General features: G+C 45.5%; 1 long non-coding RNA gene across 1 annotated transcript; it reads right to left on the reverse strand.

Annotated features, from left to right (window-relative positions):
• Positions 1-347: 347 nt before the first annotated feature.
• On the reverse strand, positions 348-15,828 carry LOC134928437 (uncharacterized). Its single transcript, XR_010177923.1, has 4 exons — positions 15,720-15,828; positions 4,787-4,929; positions 4,111-4,202; positions 348-633 (listed from the first exon to the last, which is right to left on the reverse strand). It is a non-coding gene; the product is annotated as an uncharacterized LOC134928437 (long non-coding RNA).
• Positions 15,829-16,159: the final 331 nt, after the last annotated feature.

Genomic DNA, 16,159 nt, shown 5'->3' on the forward strand with positions numbered 1-16,159 from the left:
ATGCATATAGCTATCTTTGTGGGATGGAACTCAGATTGTTACCTATAAACTATTAGATTGCCATCAATAGTAAACTCACTAGATATAGTGGGAAACCTATCCTTAAATATACAAGGAGTGGTGTGTCATTCACAGACAGTTAGTGGATGAGTCATCTCCCTTTATGAAGAATCAATGGTGACACATCATTGAAACAATTTAGGCAATATTACAAGCAGCTACAGTTCATAAAAGCATTTTGCAAGTGTTGTAATTGTGCCTGGCAGAAAAATAAATAATAATACTGTTAGCTTGTTACACTTATTAAAAGAGCAGTTTATAGGTTAACACCAAGAAAGACACAAATATTGAATTTTGTCATAGGCAATATAGCCTTTATTCAGTTTCACACTTTGAGGGATCACCAATCGGAAACTAGTAGTTTTTATTATCACATACTGTTTTTCTTATTCACACTATATTTTAATATTTCACCAATTCCCCAAATTATTTTAATGCATACCTAATAAAGATTAAAAATGTTAAGAAAATGAACAGTGGTTGAGTGCGTCCAAATAAAAATGCTTCTTTCTTCTTTTTTCATTTCTTGGCAACTGTATAGGGGTCTATGACTCACAAGCATTTGGAGAGCACCTGCGGATAAAAGTATACATAGGGTTAAAAACCAAAGATATTTTCAGTGGCGCAGAGTATACCACGATATATTCAATTTGTATATATAAAAGAACATATCAAGAAAACTGGTGCGGGATTATTCAAACCCTGTGTGCATCCCTACACATGAAGTCTAATGTTTGTTCCTGAGTCAGATTAGATACAAAAAGTCGTACTCATATATATAAATTAAAAATATATAACTTAAAATGAAGATGTATATAGATATTAGATATATAAATAAATAAATAAATAAAACCACATAATTTGAGCGGTTCTTATATATGAAGGAAAAGGGGAAAGGTATCAAAGTAGAAAAAGAAGAAAGGTGAGGGTGTTTGCCAGGCAGATATGGGAGAGACTATATGGAAAAAAACTGGTCTATTGTTAGAGATCAAATTCTATTGTCTCATTGAGTCCCTCATGCATAGTCCAATTGTAACACCCTAAGCACGGCCGTTTCTTCTTTTTAACTCTTCACCAGGATGAGTGCACATACCTGGAGGATGAGTATACTAACATTTGGCCCTGGCTGTTTTCCTTTCCCTCAGAAGTTTTATGTTCTCCTGCCCTCTCTGTACAGCCTCTTAATGCCAAGAGGGAAGGACCATGGTTACCCAGAGGTTTTCCCCACAGGGAGTTTGTCTCTCCTGAGAGATCTGTAGGATGATTCTTAAGAAGTCGGAGGCAAATGAATTTGGGTATGCGTTTCCCTAAATTCAGAGAGAAGGATATTAAGATAATTTAATTACTATAAATATACATTTAAGGATTATCTGACTCGTGTCAACTTTGATTCTTGAATTCTTTTATGACAGACAGAATATAGAAAACTGGTAAGGGATAGCAAAGGACGCAACTAAGGCTGCAGAAATTAGGCAGAACTGTCGCTGATGTCATAGCGACCAAAACGTTACCAAGTGAGCTGTCATAATAAGCACCACTTTGAGAATGTGATACTGGTTGGTAGCAGGAAGAACATCCATGGGTGGAAGCGTCTCATTTTTTCATGTAGCTGTCTTCCTTTAATCAAATAAGACCTCTAGAAGCATTTGCTTCAGCAAGCTCAATGGCGGGAACCCCAGAAATCCAGAATATGCTACCGTAACAAATACCGGTAAGCAAAAAAACAAAGATATCATATGAGAGGGCTGCAGTTAAAATGCCGGCTGTTGGGTTCCCGGCGTTCAGGATACCGATGGCTGAAATCTCGATGCACATCCGGAATTCCCACCTCGGTTGGTGGGTCCATGAACCAACCGAGGTGGGAATAGAACCTGTGGTAAGTGAAGCTCGCCACCGGGCCGAAAGCATAGCAAGCACAGCAAGCCCGCGATGGGACTTATTGCCGGGATGCCGCTGTTGCTATACTGACAGCTGGCATCCCATCTGCTCGTATATCATACCGGATCCATCTGAGATAGGGAGTTTTAGATAGAAATATCTGCAAAGAGTAGCGCTCTTGCATCCTTTCGAAGTTGCAGGCCAAAACCAACATTGATGTAAGGCAAGAGCTTGTCCCAAAATCAAGGACAGTTCCCCCATAGATTGTGGGCTAGGGTGGCATTAGGGAGATGGCATTTAGAACAGCCCCCTGACTCTGTATATACATAGTGGTTACTGTGAATGAGGCTATACTATTCAGGACACTGAGATGTGTCTCCTGTAAGGCTGCACAGGGTACAGCAGATGTAACTCTGTCCATGTGAGTGAGATGTGAGCAAGAATCACTGTGACATTTAACAGGACTGATAAATCGTCGCTCCATCACTTCTCAGTGTCCGACCACAAGAGGAGAAATCTGCATCCAATTCCAAATGCAAATGATGCATTATAAATCTGATAACTCTAACAAAGCAAGTGTGTCACACACTACATCTGCACTCCTAGCAGGAAGAGTCACTGGCTTATTTGGATATACATCAGGGGCTTTTCATTTGGTAACTTATATTATAGGAGAAAGGGATCAGGATGGGCAGTGAATAAATTAACCCTTTTGCTGCTAGAGAGCTGTTAATATTTTGCACCACAGTTGACAATTTTCAAGATAGGCAACATCTCCACTCAACATCTTAAGAAAGTTTGATAGAACTCTCCATAGTCTCAATTATCGAGGAAAGAGCATCTGCTGGGCCACAGGAGAGGTATGCTGCATCAGGGAGTTAGGTTTAGTCTGCAGGGGAGGTTGAGTGTTAGCCTGTGGCTGGGGTGGGGGGGGGGGGGAGGGTGTTTAAATTTAAGCTGCAGGAGCGGGGTTAGGTTTAGACGCCCCCAGGGAGGGTTAGGGTTAGGCTGCAGTTGGGGGAGGGTTAGGTTTAGGCTGCGGGAAGGGGGGTTAAGTTTAGGCACCACCAGGGAGGGTTAGGGTTAGGCTGCAGTTGGGGGAGGGTTAGGTTTAGGCTGCGGGAAGGGGGGTTAAGTTTAGGCACCACCAGGGAGGGTTAGGGTTAGGCTGCAGATGGGGGAGGGTTAGGTTTAGGCTGCAGGAGCGGGGTTAGGTTTAGACGCCCCCAGGGAGGGTTAGGGTTAGGCTGCAGATGGGGGAGGGTTAGGTTTAGGCTGCGGGAAGGGGGGTTAAGTTTAGGCACCACCAGGGAGGGTTAGGGTTAGGCTGTGGGGGTGGGAGGATTAGGTTTCAGCTGCTAGAAGGGAGGGTTAGGGGGTCAGTGGGGGAAGGTAAGTACACTTCCCATGTTGAGATTCTGATTATCGTGATGCAGCAGTCGGTATTCTGACCGCCGGCTTCCCAACCACCAGCATTTCAATCCCAACCCTTTTGGTGTGTATAGTAACTCAAACAATATTGTCGCTATTAGATGGAGTAAATGATATATATCACCAGATGGTGCTGGAAGCCAAAATGAATGTCAATGTCTCACCACTCCGCTAACAGTGCACAAGGTGAGTCTGCAAATAACCAGGAGACCAGAAATTCAGTCATAAGCCTCCAAATGATGTTTCAAAACGTGTCGTGAATTGACCATGGTTTGTATGCACAATGTAAAGGGCTAAAAAAAAGTTCTCTTACTGGAATCTGTAGTCTTTTGACTTTTGAAAGCAACTTTGTCTTATTATCCAAGGTGACTTTCAAAATCATTGTCATCCAAAATGATAGCTATTGATTGAGATTTTTTATTCTTTAAATCTCTATAAGCAAGGGGGGGATGTGGCCTGTCCGGACTTGGAGTAAATTGCATCTTGCAGTGCTCTCCAGCCTGTATATCCTGTGGTCAGTTTGCATTTCATTCCTAACATATTACAGAGTTTCAGTTTTCCCTAAAATTTTAACTGGCTCCAATCTAACGACATTAAGAATGATCTACAGTATTTCTATTTTCAGCCTGTCTTTATGTAATTTTAATTATTATGCAGAAAGACCTAGAGAACCTACACTGCTGCGTTCACATGGTAACGGCTCTTAATCTCACTTGATCTTTCTCCCTAAAAAGGACAGACCTGTTACTGGTGGCATGACGCAATCCCTTGTAACAATCCTGTCATTTTTCCTTTGACCTTTCCAATGAAAATTCCTCATGTACAGCTTTCATCTGCAAAGCAAAAAAGAATCAACAGGTAGATTTAACTGCTGGATTGGGTTACAGTTAAAAAAGAAAACCTAATAAAAAAAATAAGATGGTTAATGCTTAATTTAACAAACAAACATTTCCTTCAGGTGAACATGTAGATTTGTTTTCTTCTGTGTACCACAGAGAGGCAGAGGCCATTTTGTGTTGTAAAGCAATACTGTTTTTTTATAACATTACTTTCATCCAATGCACTATGAACTACTGATTGAGAAGGAAATTAAAATAATACATTTTATTCAAAATATAACCTTACCACCTTCAAGCTATTAACAATTAACTGCCTTCAACATCATCGTTGAAAAATGTAACCATTATTTAAGTTCAAATGATATGTAATATATATATATATATATATATATATATATATATATATATATATATATATATATATATATATATATATATAGAGGATAGCAATGGTGCGGCACTCAGAGACATTTTTCCATCAGAGAATAAAACTCACGGACACAGGGGTCACTGGATTCAACGTTTCAATCCCCACAGGATTTTTGTCAAGAATACAGATTAACCAAAAACAAGCTTACCTTATACCCCCCGAATACATGTGAAAGTGTACGGATTGGCCGCGTTCTCCAGCCCGGGAGTCCGTCCCGGACACTGGCGCGGGAACATGACGTCAGCGCGCACTTGCATGCTGCACGTCTCACAGCCGTTACCATGGCAGCGTCTAAACAAAACACGAAACACATAGACACAGTGAAATAAAAAAACAATGCATATACATACAAATGCATCAGATGCCAGAACCAAACACTTATAATCATAAACCTCATTGCCACAGCAATATAAAGCAGGAATTACATAGTACACAACATAATTATATACTATAATTGCACTGTACTTAATAACACTACGGGGATGGCCACATGGATACCAAAAATCTAATGCAAATATAAGCAATAGAGATGCCCTACAAATGATCCATGAACAGCACCAAATCTATACCCCCATACTGCCGAACTATATACTATATTGTGCCATATACTGGTCACAGATATAGAGCACAAGTGGAGCACTACCTATGTATATATCTCTCTCTCTCCATTTTACAGCATTTTTAACAAAGGAGAATCCCAAGTTTTAAATAAAGCTAGCAAAAGAAATGGAGTCATTAAACCCTTTTGGGGCAATAACATTTAGTCTGTGTATCCATTCTGCCTCTCTCTTTAACAATAGAGAGTTACGGTCACCACCTCTCCGCAGCGGCGGAATGTGGTCAATCATTCTATATCTAAGGCTATGTAGGGGGTGTTTTGCCATTAGAAAGTGGCGAGCCACCGGTTGATCACTTGACCCTTTTGACAACGCTAGTCGGATGGAGGAGCGGTGTGCGCTCATTCTCTCCTTGAATTTCCTCTGGGTTTTTCCAACGTAGGACAGCCCACACGGGCACACCAATTGGTATACCATGTGTGCTTTCACACGTAAGATGATGGAGAATCTTGTATTTGATTCCCAGATGCGGGTGACAAAATGTGTCCCCTGTCACAAGAAAACTGCACGTAGTGCACGGGCACCAGAAACAGCCGTTTCTTTTTTTGGCCAAAAAATTCTTGCTAGTGTCAATTTGATAAATAGAGACATCAGCTTTAACAAGTACATCCTTTAAATTTTTAGGGCGAGAATAGCACGACATCAGAGAAGTCTGGGAGAGCCCTAACTCTTTGTCTGAAGACACAATGGGCCAAAGTTTCTTTGACAATCGATTTATGTCTGATGAACTAGTATTATATTGGTTAACCCAATGCAATCTTTGTTTCTGTGGCCTAGGGGTATCCTTTTGTAACAGATCTTGTCTACACAGAGCCATCGCCTTGGCTTTGGCACTAAATAGATTATTCAGATGGTAGCCTCTCTGCAAAAATTTACTGATTAACCGCTCAATTTGTGACGATGCTATACTGTTGTCAGTATTAATCCTTCTAATCCTAACCATTTGTGAAAAGGGCAACCCCATTTTAAGGCTAAAGGGATGGCAACTTTGGAAATGTAGTAGGGTGTTTCTGTCTGTTTCCTTAGTAAATAAGGTAGTATTAATCTCGCCATTTGCCAAACAGATTTTCACATCCAAAAACTTAATCTCCGACTGACTCATGACATATGTCAATTTTACTGGAGAAGAGGACATATTGTGCCCCACAAGTAACGTGTTCAATTCCACTTCAGACCCAAGCCAAATAAAAAATAATCTCGTGTAGAACAACATGTTCCCAGCAATCATAGGATCATCAAAAAACAGTGCCCTCTCAACACCAAACATATACGAATTAGCGTAACTGGGGGCCACAGAAGATCCCATGGCACACCCAGTCACTTGTAGGTATATGTTGTTGTTGAATAGGAAAAAATTCTTAGTCAGCACCAATTCTAGCATTTGAAACATCATAATCACTAAATGTAGATAGCAAGTCTCGTACAGAGTTAATTCCCTCACTGTGGGGTATAACGGTGTAGAGACTAGATACATCAGCTGTTACTAGCCATGCACCACCAGGGATGCTCCTCAGAGAGTTCAATTTGTTCAATAACATTGTAGTATCAAGTAGAAAGTTGGCATGTCTCTGGACTAATGGCTGTAGAATAGAGTCCAAGTAAATGGAGGTAGACTGAAACCATCCATTTACTTGTTCGGTGTTGAGAGGGCACTGTTTTTTGATGATCCTATGATTGCTGGGAACATGTTGTTCTACACGAGATTTATAGATGATTTATTTTTTATTTGGATGTGAAAATCTGTTTGGCAAATGGTGAGATTAATACTACCTTATTTACTAAGGAAACAGACAGAAACACCCTACTACATTTCCAAAGTTGCCATCCCTTTAGCCTTAAAATGGGGTTGCCCTTTTCACAAATGGTTAGGATTAGAAGGATTAATACTGACAACAGTATAGCATTGTCACAAATTGATTGGTTAATCAGTAAATTTTTGCAGAGAGGCTACCATCTGAATAATCTATTTAGTGCTAAAGCCAAGGCGATGGCTCTGTGTAGACAAGATCTGTTACAAAAGGATACCCCTAGGCCACAGGAACAAAGATTGCATTGGGTTAACCAATATAATACTAGTTCATCAGACATAAATCGATTATCAAAGAAACTTTGGCCCATTGTGTCTTCAGACAAAGAGTTAGGGCTCTCCCAGACTTCTCTGATGTCGTGCTATTCTCGCCCTAAAAATTTAAGGGATGTACTTGTTAAAGATGATGTCTCTAATTATCAAATTGACACTAGCAAGAATTTTTTGGCCAAAAAAAGAAACGGCTATTTCAGGTGCCCGTGCACTACGTGCAGTTTTCTTTTGACAGTGGACACATTTTGTCACCTGCATCTGGGAATCAAATACAAGATTCTCCATCATCTTACGTGTGACAGCACACATGTGGTATACCAATTGGTGTGCCCGTGTGGGCTGTCCTACGTTGGAAAAACCCAGAGGAAATTCAAGGAGAGAATGAGCGCACACCGCTCCTCCATCCGACTAGCGTTGTCAAAAGGGTCAGTGATCAACCGGTGGCTCGCCACTTTCTAATGGCAAAACACCCCCTACATAGCCTTAGATATAGAATGATTGACCACATTCCGCCGCTGCGGAGAGGTGGTGACCGTAACTCTCTATTGTTAAAGAGAGAGGCAGAATGGATACACAGACTAAATGTTATTGCCCCAAAAGGGCTTAATGACTCCATTTCTTTTGCTAGCTTTATTTAAAACTTGGGATTCTCCTTTGTTAAAAATGCTGTAAAATGGAGAGAGAGAGATATATACATAGGTAGTGCTCCACTTGTGCTCTATATCTGTGACCGGTATATGGCACAATATAGTATATAGTTCGGCAGTATAGGGGTATAGATTTGGTGCTGTTCATGGATCATTTGTAGGGCATCTCTATTGCTTATATTTGCATTAGATTTTTGGTATCCATGTGGCCATCCCCGTAGTGTTCAGTGGCGTAACTACTGCCCCCGCAGTCCTCGCGGTGGCTTGGGGGCGAGGGGCTGCGGGGGCGCCACTGATTTAGAACAGATTGACATGCGGACGAGCGTCCGCATGTCAATGTGCGATCTCCTCTCCCTCCTTGCTGCGGTGCCTGCTCCCCCGGCCCCCCCCCCATGTGTTGGAGGGACACGAGCGCATTGCGCGTCTCTCCTGTGTCCCTCCTGGCTCTCCCCCGGCCGGTCTAAGGAAGCAAGTGCCGTTCGTGAGCTCTGATTGGCTCACGAACGGCACTTCCTTTATTAGACAGCTGGGGGAGAGCCAGGAGGGACACAGGAGAGACGCGCGATGCGCTCGTGTCCCTCCAACACATAGGGGGGGGGGGCAGGAGGAGCAGGCACTGGGGCATATACCCGGCACTGGGGACATATACCTGGCACTGGGGGGGCATATACCTGGCACTGAGGGCATGTACCTGGCACTGGGGGCATATACCTGGCACTGGGGGCATATACCTGGCACTGGGGGGGCATATACCCGGCACTGGGGGCATGTACCTGGCACTGGGGGCATATACCCGGCACTGGGGGGCATATACCTGGCACTGGGGGGGCATATACCCGGCACTGGAGGCATATACCTGGCACTGGGGGGGAAGCAGGCACTAGGGGGGAATATCTGGCACTGGGGGCATGTACCTGGCACTGGGGGCATATACCCGGCACTGGGGGGGCATATACCCGGCACTGGGGGCATATACCTGGCACTGGGGGGGCATATACCCGGCACTGGGGGCATATACCTGGCACTGGGGGGGAAGCAGGCACTGGGGGGGAATATCTGGCACTGGGGGGCATATAACTGGCACTGGGGGGGCATGTACCTGGCACTGGGGGCATATACCTGGCACTGGGGGGGAATATCTGGCACTGGGAGAATATCTGGCACTGGGGGGGCATATACCTGGCACTGGGGGCATATACCTGGCACTGGGGGGGCATATACCCGGCACTGGGGGCATATACCCGTGACTGGGGGGGCATATACCTGGCACTGGGGGGGGGGAAGCAGGCACTGGGAGGGAATATCTGGCACTGGGGGAATATCTGGCACTGGGGGCATATACCTGGCACTGGGGGGGGGGAAATATCTGGCACTGGGGGGTCATATACCTGGCACTGGAGGGGGGGGATATCTGGCACTGGGGGCATATACCTGGCACTGGGGGGGAATATATGGCAATGGGGGGGAAGCAGGCACTGTGGGGGAATATCTGGCACTGGGGGGGGGGGCATATACCTGGCACTGTGGGGGAATATCTGGCACTGGGTGCATATACCTGGCACTGTGGGGGAATATCTGGCACTGGGTGCATATACCTGGCACTGTGGGGGAATATCTGGCGCTGGGAGCATATGTGGCACTGGGAGCACGGCCCTAGCAACAAGCACTACCCCCTAGCAACGAGCAGGACACCCAGTGCATGAAACCCCTGGCAACGAGCATGACACCCTGAGCATGAAAACCCCTGGCACCGTGCATGGAACCAAGAGCATGAAACCCCTGGCAACGAGGAGGTAATTTAAAAGTAATTGGAAGCCTTACTGTAGAACTTAATGTGTAATGGGCATTACGGTGTGTGGCATAATGTATCACGGACATTGCGGTGTGTGTCATAATGTATCAGGCATTACGGTGTGTTGTATACTATATCACGGGCATTGTGGTATGTGGTATAATGTCTCAGGATCATTGTGGTGTGTGTCATACTGTGTCACAGACATTGTGTGTGCTATAATGTATCAGGGGCATTGCAGTGTGTAGCATAATGTATAACTGGCATTGCAATTCCTGTCATAATGTGTCACAGGCATTACGGTGTGTGGCATAATGTGTCGGGGGCATTACGGTGTGTGGCATAATGTGTCGGGGGCATTACGGTGTGTGGCATAATGTGTAGGGGGCATTACGGTGTGTGCATATTGTGTCATGTGCATTATTGTCAGTGATCGCAAAAACGCGCCATGGCGCGCATTTTACCCAGAAACAGCCGCCCGGGACTCACATTTAGAAGATGAGCGGGTCCCACAGGACGCGCTCATCTGAATATGTGTTTGCATGTGTTAAGCCTGTCAGCGGAATGCAGGAGGTGACTGGCTGTTTCCTCGGCTAATCACCTCCTGTAGTCTCCATCCAATCACAGCCTGCAGCATCTCCCGCTTTGAATCCTGCTCCCCGCCAGCACATGAATCTGTGCTGCAGGGCTGACAGACTGGCCCCGCTCATCCGGCTCCACTGCCGCTCTGCCGCCAGCACCCTCCTCTGCGACTGGGAGTACAGCTCCGGATCTGCCCGCCGCCACCCCCCTACCCGGGACCCGCTCAACGCCCCACCGAGACCCGACAACTACCTTCCAGCAGGAGCCGTCCGGGCTGCGCAGCTCCCGCTGTAGGTAAGCAGTAGACAGTGCTGCATCGCCCCGCTTCACCTGGAGTAGCTGGTGCAGATGCGGGATGTCCGGGGGCTGCAAGCTCCGTGTGTGCAATGTGAGGCCGCTCAGAGTGTCAGGGCCTCACTGACACCATTTTTCTGACAGCACAGTGCAGTGAGTGCACTGGCACAAGTAGCCAGCCGGCGCCGCAGCATGAAGGAGCTATCTGTGAAATCGCAAGCAGAGGCTGGCAAGAAGGAGCTCCTCCGATCGCTTCCCCTGACGGGCTGGCCACTGCTAAATATACCAGTATATCAGTACAACTGTGCAGTGACACTGACTTTCCCATTGCACCTGGGGCTCCACTACTTTGACACAGTTGGAACTGATTATCGGTATATTTAGCAGTGGCCAGCCCGTCAGGGGAAGCGATTGGACGAGGTCCTTCTTGCCAGAGAACAGCCTCTGCTTGCGATTTCACATAGAGCTCCTCCAGGCTGCGGCTACTACAGGCGCAGGCTGGCTACTTGTGCCAGTGCACTCACTGCACTGTGCTGTCAGAAAAAATGGTGAGTGTCAGTGAGTTGCTGCTGGGGGCGGTACCACTTGTGTCAAACGGCCCCTTCGTGCAACTGGAGGTGATAAGTGAGTGGTTACTGCAATGTGCCTCAGTGCTCTACCAGGCGCATTGTGTATAATAACGTGTTCTACCTGGCGCAATGTGTATAATAACGTGTTCTACCTGGCGCAATGTGTATAATAACGTGTTCTACCTGGCGCAATGTGTATGATAACGTGCTCTACCTGGCGCAATGTGTATGATAACGTATTCTACCTGGCGCAATGTGTATGATAACGTGTTCTACCTGGCGCAATGTGTATGATAACGTGTTATACCTGGCGCAATGTGTATGATAACGTGCTCTACCTGGTGCAATGTGTATAATAACGTGCTCTACCAGGCGCAATGTGTATGATAACGTGCTCTACCTAGTGCAATGTGTATAATAACGTGCTCTACCAGGCGCATTGTGTATAATAACGTGTTCTACCTAGTGCAATGTGTATTATAACGTGCTCTACCAGGCGCATTGTGTATAATAACGTGTTCTACCTGGCGCAATGTGTATGATAACGTGCTCTACCTGGCGCAATGTGTATGATAACGTGTTCTACCTGGCGCAATGTGTATGATAACGTGTTCTACCTGGCGCAATGTGTATGATAACGTGCTCTACCTAGTGCAATGTGTATTATAACGTGCTCTACCAGGCGCATTGTGTATAATAACGTGTTCTACCTGGCGCAATGTGGCTGATAACGTGCTCTACCAGGCGCATTGTGTATAATAACGTGCTCTACCTGGCGCAATGTGTATAATAACGTGTTCTACCTGACGCAATGTGTATGATAACTTGCTCTACCTAGCGGCAATGTGTATGATAACTTGCTCTACCTAGCGGCAATGTGTATGATAACATGCTCTACCTGATGCAATGTGTATGATAACTTGCTCTACCTAGCGGCAATGTGTATAATAACATGCTCTACCTGGCGCAATGTGTATGATAACGTGCTCTACCTGGCGCAGTGTATATAACGTGTTCTACCTGGCGCACTGTGTATGATAACGTGCTCTACCTAGCGGCAATGTGTATGATAACGTGCTCTACCTGGTGCAAAGTGTATGACGTGCTGTACCTGGTGCAAAGTGTATGACGTGCTGTACCTGGTGCAAAGTGTATGACGTGTTGTACCTGGAGTAAAGTGTATGACGTGATCTACCTGGATCAGTGTGCATAGGAGGTTCTACCTGGTGCAATGTGTATAAGCGCCACTACTGTGTGGTGTAATGTGAATTGACACTATTATGTGGCCACGCCCCTTCCCTATGAAGCCACGCCCCTAAAATTTTGCGGCGCGCATACGGCGCGCACTACCTGTTCTTTGTGTTCTAAGTGGTCTAACACCAATTCACTTTCTGCCTAAGGGCACCAAAATGTCTAGTTACAGCTCTGGTGCAGGGTGTCGTGCATGCTACACAGCCCAGCAGCATTGTCACCCCATCCCCCCCATCTTGCAACACTTTTGTAGTGTCCAAACAAGATTAAAATTAATAAGAACCTTCATTCCGATGGGACCCAGAAAAAGACCGGTAGGACCCCAATTTTTAAAAGTGAAGGGTCCCTGGGACCCACTTTTTTTTTTTGGCTCAGCGCGATCACTGATTGTGTGTGGAATAATGTCTAAGGGCCATTGCAGTATGTGGAATAATGTATACTGGGCATTACTATAAGGAGGAAAAATGACAAATAATGTAAGGGGCATGAATCAGGATTATTTTTCTTTCCTGTGGTGGCTAACGTCTGGGCGTGCAGGTTGCAAAACTGGGGTATAAGGTAGTCTTTTCCTGCAATGCCACGCCCTCCACGCAAAGCCACGCCCATTTCGACAAAGCCACACACCCTTTTTGCCAGCGCGCGCCGCAGGCAATTACGGGGTGTATGGGGGGGGGGCGCCGAAGGATTTTTTGGCTTGGGGGAGAAAAATTTCTAGTTACGCCACTGGTAGTGTTATTAGGTACAGTGCAATTATAGTATATAATTATGTTGTGTACTATGTAATTCCTGCATTATATTGCTGTGGCAATGATGTTTATGATTATAAGTGTTTGGTTCTGACATCTGAGGCATTTGTATGTATATGCATTGTTTTTTTATTTCACTGTGTCTATGTGTTCCGTGTTTTGTTTAGACGCTGCCATGGTAACGGCTGTGAGACGTGCAGCGTGCAAATGCGCGCTGACGTCATGTTCCAGCGCCAGTGTCCGGGACGGACTCCCGGGCTGGAGAACGCGGCCAATCCGTACACTTTCACATGTATTCGGGGGGTATAAGGTAAGCTTGTTTTTGGTTAATCTGTATTCTTGACAAAAATCCTGTGGGGATTGAAACGTTGAATTCAGTGACCCCTGTGTCCGTGAGTTTTATTCTCTGATGTAAAAATGTCTCTGAGTGCCGCACCATTGCTATCCTCTATTCATTTGCTGTGAGGGCACCAGGACTGGTTTTAATATTTAAGTGGAGTGCCGGGTTTGTTGTATTGTATATATATATATATATATATATATATATATATATATATATATATATATATATATACATATATATATATATATATATATATATATATATATATATATATATACACACACTGCTCAAAAAAATAAAGGGAACACTAAAATAACACATCCTAGATCTGAATGAAATATTCTTATTAAATACTTTGTTCTTTACATAGTTGAATGTGCTGACAACAAAATCACACAAAAATTATCAATGGAAATCAAATTTATTAACCCATGGAGGTCTGGATTTGGAGTCACACTCAAAATTAAAGTGGAAAAACACACTACAGGCTGATCCCACTTTGATGTAATGTCCTTAAAACAAGTCAAAATGAGGCTCAGTAGTGTGTGTGGTCTCCACGTGCCTGTATGACCTCCCTACAATGCCTGGGCATGTTCCTGATGAGGTGGCGGATGGTCTCCTGTGGGATCTCCTCCCAGACCTGGACTAAAGCATCCACCAACTCCTGGACAGTCTGTGGTGCAACGTGGCGTTGGTGGATGGAGCGAGACATGATGTCCCAGATGTGCTCAATTAGATTCAGGTTTGGGGAACGGGCGGGCCAGTCCATAACATCAATGCCTTCATCTTGCAGGAACTGCTGACACACTCCAGCCACATGAGATCTAGCATTGTCTTGCATTAGGAGGAACCCAGGGCCAACCGCACCAGCATATGGTCTCACAAGGGGTCTAAGGATCTCATCTCGGTACCTAATGGCAGTCAGGCTACCTCTGGCGAGTACATGGAGGGCTGTGTGGCCCCCCAAAGAAATGCCACCCCACACCATTACTGACCCACTGCCAAACCCGTCATGCTGGAGGATGTTGCAGGCAGCAGAACGTTCTCCTTGGCGTCTTCAGACTCTGTCATGTCTGTCACATGTGCTCAGTGAGAACCTGCTTTCATCTGTGAAGAGCACAGGGCGCCAGTGGCGAATTTGTGAATCTTGGTGTTCTCTGGCAAATGCCAAACGTCCTGCACGGTATCCTGTTGACGTCAGGCCCTCATACCACCCTCATGGAGTCTGTTTCTGATCGTTTGAGTAGACACATGCACATTTGTGGCTTGCTGGAGGTCATTTTGTAGGGCTCTGGCAGTGCTCCTCCTGTTCCTCCTTGCACAAAGGCGGAGGTAGCGGTCCTGCTGCTGGGTTGTTGCCCTCCTACGGCCTCCTCCATGTCTCCAGATGTACTGGCCTGTCTCCTGGTAGCGCCTCCATGCTCTGGACACTACGCTGACAGACACAGCAAACCTTCTTGCCACAGCTCGCATTGATGTGCCATCCTGGATGAGCTGCACTACCTGAGCCACTTGTGTGGGTTGTAGACTCCGTCTCATGCTACCACTAGAGTGAAAGCACCGCCAGCTTTCAAAAGCGACCAAAACATCAGCCAGAAAGCATAGGAGCTGAGAAGTGGTCTGTGGTCACCACCTGCAGAACAACTCCTTTATTGGGGGTGTCTTGCTAATTGCCTATAATTTCCACCTGTTGTCTATTCCATTTGCACAACAGCATGTGAAATTGATTGTCAATCAGTGTTGCTTCCTAAGTGGACAGTTTGATTTCACAGAAGTGTGATTGACTTGGAGTTACATTGTGTTGTTTAAGTGTTCCCTTTATTTTTTTGAACAGTGTATATATATAACACTGTACTCTCCAAGCAAAAGAAGTCTTCCTCACCCGAAAGAAGTAAACCAGCACACCACCAGTGGCAAATTCATAAAGTGCTGTATTTCAGCATGGCAACAGTCACATACATGATCATTTTATATTCCAGCCAGGATTAGCATGATATTTTACATGTCCCTCTGGGTAACAGAACGGAGAAGCCAGGTCCCCTCTGCCCAACAGCCGTTTTGGTGTCACCACCGTCCTCAAGGGCATCAAACATACTACTGAGCCAAACACTGCTATAACCATAAACTGACGCCTGTCATCAGCCCCGCAAGCCCACTCACCTGTAGAAATAAATAATGCTCACTTGTGCATGGTCACATCCGCGCTACTGGAGGCTGGAAGTTCCTAATGTGGAACGCAATCAGCCCGCGGTGGAACGCACTTCCGGTCCCGGCATCCATCATGGGAGTACATCACTTCCGCATGACGTAGCCGGACCGCGTTCAAAAGCCAATCCTGTGGCCACACACAGAATCACCAAGGCAACCAGGGTACACACTGCCTCCCCGTGTACAATCAAAACACATTTGGTTCAATAATGGTGATAAAATCCCAGCACTAATGCAAAAACCGGTAAAGTGGGATAGAATGTGTCTGACAGGCGCCCCGTTATGGTATAATGTGTTTAAACAATAGACATCTCAAATGATCCCAGACAGATCACCTAAAAGTGTAACAAAAAACATGAACATATACAATACACTGATATATACAAATGCAT

This window comes from Pseudophryne corroboree, chromosome 5 (assembly GCF_028390025.1).
Source record: "Pseudophryne corroboree isolate aPseCor3 chromosome 5, aPseCor3.hap2, whole genome shotgun sequence".
Taxonomy (NCBI): domain Eukaryota; kingdom Metazoa; phylum Chordata; class Amphibia; order Anura; family Myobatrachidae; genus Pseudophryne; species Pseudophryne corroboree.